The following is a 6,039-nucleotide window of genomic DNA, read 5'->3' on the forward strand; positions in this document are numbered from 1 at the left end:
TTTTCCAAATGTCTTTTAAACATTGTCACTGTACATGCATCCACTACTTCCTCTGGACACCCATCCCACACACAAACCATTCTCTGTGTGAAACAAATGGAGCTCTTCGTATCTTTTTAAAATCTTTCTTCTCTCCTGTTCAAACTTTGCTCCCTAATCTTGAAAGCCCCACCCTAGGGAAAGGACACCTGCCTTTCACCTCATCTGTACCCCTCATGACATTATAATCCTCTGTAAGGTCACTTCTCAATCTCCACTGCTCCAGTGAAAGAAATCCCAGTCTCCACTGCCTGCAGGTATATTCATGTTCAGTTATGATGTGTTCAGTGTTGGTGCAGGCTCAAATGGCCAACTCCTGCTCCCAATTCTCTCACTCTGTGTCCAGCACAGCATTGGGAGATTGGGAAAGGGGAGGGATAGATATCTTGTTTGTTTTTATTTTTAAAATACACTTGATTCCACAAATAAAAGCAACAGGTACAAGTACAGCACATGCAGTATTCCTCATTGCAGCTTCAAGGTTTTGTGTCGTCTTCTTCCGTGTTGGCTCCAGCACATTCGGCTTCCTCCCCCCCTCCCCCACCCAATCCCCGCCCTGAGCCGTTGATGCTTCCATTCTATAAAATAAAGAGAGGGATAGACAAGGTCTTTTCTCTGGGAGTGTAGAACTATACAGTAGTAGGTTTAGGGTGAGGTGGCCCAGGGAGGAGGCGAGGGATTTAAAAGGAACCTAAGGGGCAATTCATGCAGAAGATGGCGCGTGTAAGGAAAGAGCTGCCAGAGGAAGTAGTAGGTGGTGGTATAATTATGCCACATTTAAAAGGCATCTAGATAGGTTTATGAATAGGAAGGGTTTAGAGGGATATGGGCCAAATGCAGTCAAATTAGACCAGATTCGGTGAGGATATCTGGTCAGCATAGACAAGTTGGACCAAAGGAACTGTTTCTGTGCTGTATATCTAGATGACTCTGGTTTGCCACACCAGTCTATTCAATTTCTCTCTGGTGTCATAGCCTTGGTGTCTCATTCCAAAACTCCCCCACCCCCGTGGGGGCACGTTAACCATTTTGTGTCTGATTGGTTGACAAGAAGCTGCTTTGCAGGTTCATCCTGAATTTACACACTATATTTTTGCTTCCAAAAATCAGACCTGCTCACACTCAACAGTATCCCAATGTCGTGGAAGATATTAATTTTCAGGTGGAGGTATCCGAAATTCAGAGAGGTGTCAGTTGTGACTGTTTTGCTCTTCTGTCCCTGTCAGATCCTGAATCAGCACTTTCAGGAGAATTAGAATGGAGTGAGAACAGAGGGAGAGAGGGAGTGAGTGAGAAAGTGGGATGGTGCTTTCAGTTTTATGGAATAACAAAAGAAAAGAATGTTCTGCAGAAAGTAGAATTGCTTGTTCTGAATTTCTACCCTGGACTGGCAGTGATGACTTTTGTAATCTCTTTTCAGAGTATTTGATCTGAAGATGAAGTTTCAAAATCAACAGATGAAGGGCTTATGCCTGAACCATTGACTCTCCTGCTCCTCGGATGCTGCCTGACCCGCAGTTTCCGACTCTGATTCTCCAGCATTTGTGAGTCACTCAATCCATCGGGACTGCAACAATTTTCGACTGTGATCCAATTGGTTCCTGTTTCAGTCCGTTTTCAGCATCAGTGGGACTGGAAGAGAGACCCTACTGTTGCAGCAACGCACTGAGTGTGGAGCCTGAAACAGTTAACTGGCCTGAAAAGAGGAATTCAAGGCTGGGAGAGGACATACACGCGTTTGTGTGCAACTGTAGCTTCGGCCATGGAGAAACCATGGAAGTGTGGCGACTGCGGGAAAGGTTTCCGTGTCCCGTCTGCCCTGGAGACACATCGGCGCAGTCACACCAGGGAGAAGCCATTCTCCTGACCTGAGTGCAGGAAGGCCTTCAGTGATTCCTCTGCCCTGCTGAGGCACCGGCGAGTGCACACAGGGGAGAGGCCCTTCAGCTGCCCTGAGTGCAGGAAGAGCTTCAGCGATTCCTCCGCCCGGCTGAGGCACTTGCGGGTGCACACAGGGGAGAGGCCCTTCAGCTGCCTCAAGTGTGGGAAGGCCTTCAACGATTCCTCTGCTCTGATGAGGCACCAGCGGCTGCACACAGGGGAGAGGCCCTTCCGCTGCCCCCATTGTGGGAAGGTGTTCACTCACTCCTCCCACCTCGTGATTCACCGGCGGGTCCACACCGGTGAGAAGCCCTTCCCCTGCCCCAAATGTGGGAAGGCCTTCAGCGATTCCTCTGACCTGCTGGCCCACCGGCGGGTCCACACTGGCGAGAGGCCATTCACCTGCTCTGTCTGCGGGAAGTGCTTCACACGCTCTTCCGACCTGCTGAAGTACCAGCGTGTCCACACTGGGGAAAGGCCCTTCAGCTGCTCTGAGTGCGGGAAGGGCTTTACCCAGGCATCCCACCTGCTGACACACCAGTGGGTCCACACTGGGGAGAGGCCGTTCACCTGCCTCGAGTGCGGGAAGGGCTTTGCTGTCTCCTCCAGTCTACTGACGCACCAGCGGGTCCACACTGGGGAGAGGCCGTTTGCCTGCCCTGCGTGTGGGCAGAGGTTCACAATGTCCTGCAGTTTGAACAAGCACCAGCGAAGGCACCAATGTTCCCAACAATCAGATTCTGCCGGTAACGCTGCTGAGGGTCACCCCCAGGACTGAACCTCCTGCCCTTTCTGACAGTGGGGGTAATGGAAGAGTTGGTAGGCTTTTTTGTTTTCTACTGGGGGAGTGGAGGGGGAAGGGGGGGTGGTGGCTCAGTGGTTCGCACTGCTGCCTCATAGCGCCAGGGACCCAGATGTGATTCTATCCTCAGGGTAACTGTCTGTGTGGAGTTTGCATGTAATTCCCCCCAGTGTCTGCGTGGGTTTCCTTTGCGTGTTCCAGTTTCTTCCCAAAGTCCAAACGTGCACATGTTTGGGCGAATTGGCCAAGCTAAATAGTCCCACAGTGTTCAGGAATGTGTAGATGTGCTGCATTAGTTAGGGGTAAGTGCAGAGTGATAGGGTAGGAGAATGTGTCTGGGTGAGTTATTCTTCAAAGGGTCGGTCTGAACTTGTTGGGCAGAAGGGCCTGTTTCCACACTGTAGTGATTGTATGATTCCATGAACATTGCTTCCAGTGGGCACTGCTGCTCATTGAGCCCAGGACCCGCACGAACCTAAGACCATTGGAGCAGAAGTTAGGATATTTTGACCCATTGAATCTGTTCCACCATTTGTTCGAGACAAAATAAAAAACTGCAGATGCTGGAATCTAAAATAGCCAAGCAGGAGGCTGGGCACAACAAGGCAGGCAGCACCAGGAGGTGGAGAAGTCAGCATTTCAGGGATTATCCCTCAGGACTGAAGAAGGGTTCTACCCGAAACGTTGACATCTCCATCAGAAATGATTTATCAGGATGTTGTTAGAACTAGAGGGCATAGGTTTAGAGTGAGAGGGGAAAGATTTAAAAGGGACCAAAAGGGAAAACGTTTCATGCAGAGTGTGGTGCGTGTATGGAATAAGCTGCCAGAGGAAGTGGAGGAGGCTGGTAGAATAACAGAATTTAAAAGACATTTGGTTGGAGACGTGAATAGAAAGAGTTAGAGAGATTTGGGCCAAGTGCTGGCAAATGGGACTAGATTAATTTAGAATATCTGGTCAGCGTGGACGAGTTGGACTGAAGGATCTGTTTCTGCACTGTACCTCTCTATGACTACCGGTCCTGATGTAAGTTTAGAACTGAGTAACTTTGCATAATTCAATCTTGTTGAATTCACCTCCTGAAAGGTTTCAAATGAACCCCTCCAAGCGATATGATTTAACTAAGTTGGATAAAGTACCTCATCAAGTTCAACATGAATGCGCAGTTGAAGAAGTCAGAAATCACACAACACCAGGTTACAGTCCAACAGGTTTATTTGAAATCCCAAGCTTTAGGAGCATTGCTCCTTCATCACTTCACCTGATGAAGGAACAGTGCTCCGAAAGCTCCTGAATTCAAATCAATCTACTGGGATTCTCACCTGGTGTTGTGTGACTTCTGACCTGTCCACCCCCTGCACCTCTGCATCAGAGTTGACAAATGAGATCAGATTTTATTCAGCCTGATTTAGTGAGATATTCATCTGGATGTCCTTATGCCTGAAACATCGATTCTCCTGCTCCTCGGGTGCTGCCTGACCTGCTGTGCTTTTCCAGCACCATACTCTCAACTCTGATCTCAAGCATTTGCAGTCCTCACTTTTTCCTGGTTCATGTGGAAACTCAACACTGTCAGAGTGACAAAGAGACGCCAGTCATAGAGTACTATAGCACAGAGACTGGCCCTTCAGCCCAAACCGGTCCATGCTGACCAAAATGTTTGTCAACACTAACCTCATTTCCCTGCATTTGGCCCATATCCTTCTCAAGCTTTCCTATCCATGTATTTGTTGAAACACCTTTTCAATGTTGTTAATGTACCTGCTTCAACCACTTCCACTGGCAGCTGTTTCCCCAGGCGAACTAGATTCTGTAAATATTTTGCCCCACATCTTTTCTTCTATCTTTCTCCTCTCACCATAAAAACGCGTCCTTGGTCTAGAAATCCTCCCCCTAGGGAAGAGACAGCTACCATTAACCCAACTCTACCCCTCATGGTTTCAAAATATTGCCTCTCAACTTCCTCAGCTCCACTGGAAAAACATCCCAGCCTATCCAGCCTAAATTCTAATTTGATAATAATGGCAGTGATGATTTTGGCTGTGTGTGTGTCAAGGATCTCTCATTTCTAAGCCAATGCCGTGCCTCTTAAGTTCACGTCATCTTAAAACGAATGGCATCCCATTCATTTAAAATGTCCATGTTTTCTGTGCAAAGTGAGTCCTGGTCAGGAAATAGGCAGCAGTGTCTTTTATTCCCGTAGACTGCTCTGTTTTGAGATGTATGAGTAAATCTTCAGAACAAAAGATTAGTGCAGCCTTTATTCATGTCTCATTATTAAAAACACTTTCTCCATTTACAGATGTGATTGAGAAGCTTCTCCCAATGAATCTTTGACTGATAACAGCATTTGTCAGGCTTTTGAAAGTCACTGTAGCTCTGTCACAGCACATGGGAGGGCTATTTCAGACACAACGCATCATGCAGAAAATACTCCCACATTAGTCGAGTAAAGTTGACGTCTTTTTAAGACATTGTGAAACTTGAAAGGATTCAGAAAAGGTTTGGAAGGACGTTGCCAGGGCTCCAAGGTTTTAGCTTTATAACAGTATTGATGACATTCTCATGAATGCAATGGAGTCAATATTAATCCCAGCCTCTTGGTGTGGTTGTGGGTGAATCACCTTAATTTGGCTCCTGACTCAGAGACCGACAGAGAATCAACTGCTGAAACAATGATTTGCACTTTATTGCACGTAGCAACCACAAATAAAACCCCTCAAGTTCATTCAGCTTCACCCCCCAAACTTGGCTATCACCCAGTTGATGGCTGAATTTAACTGAGTTTCCACCGACAGTGCCCATCTCTGGAAGTGTCCAGAGGTTTGATGCAGTATTATTCGTCTAAGTACTGCTGCTGCAGCATCGTTCTAGAGTTGAATTTTGGTGGCATATCCTCATTTTCAAATCTGTGGTGTGACTTTTTTTTAAGACTCTAACATCACCTCCCATTGCTGGAGACCTCAGCTCTGTAGCTTACCTTCTTATCCTTGAGGGTTAGCTGTCTGTTTGAAACAGCCTGCTCTGTAATTAACCCCTCGATGTCAGGGCTTTCCTTCCACAGGCAGAATTAATTGTTCTTTTGTCACACCATTATTAAACAACATTATCTTGCCTGTCCCAAGAAACAACTTATTGTGTTGCCGCCTTCTTCCCAGGGATGGATAACTAGCAGAAATTAGTCCATTTATCGTATTGAATCTGCTCTGCCATTCAATCATGGCTGATATATTTCTTAACCCCATTCGCCCTGTAACCTTTGAACCCCTTGATACTCAAGAATGAGTGAATGGTGGAGCAGACTCAATGGGCTGAAT

This window comes from Hemiscyllium ocellatum (genome assembly GCF_020745735.1).
Source record: "Hemiscyllium ocellatum isolate sHemOce1 chromosome 27 unlocalized genomic scaffold, sHemOce1.pat.X.cur. SUPER_27_unloc_16, whole genome shotgun sequence".
Classification (NCBI taxonomy): Eukaryota; Metazoa; Chordata; class Chondrichthyes; order Orectolobiformes; family Hemiscylliidae; genus Hemiscyllium; species Hemiscyllium ocellatum.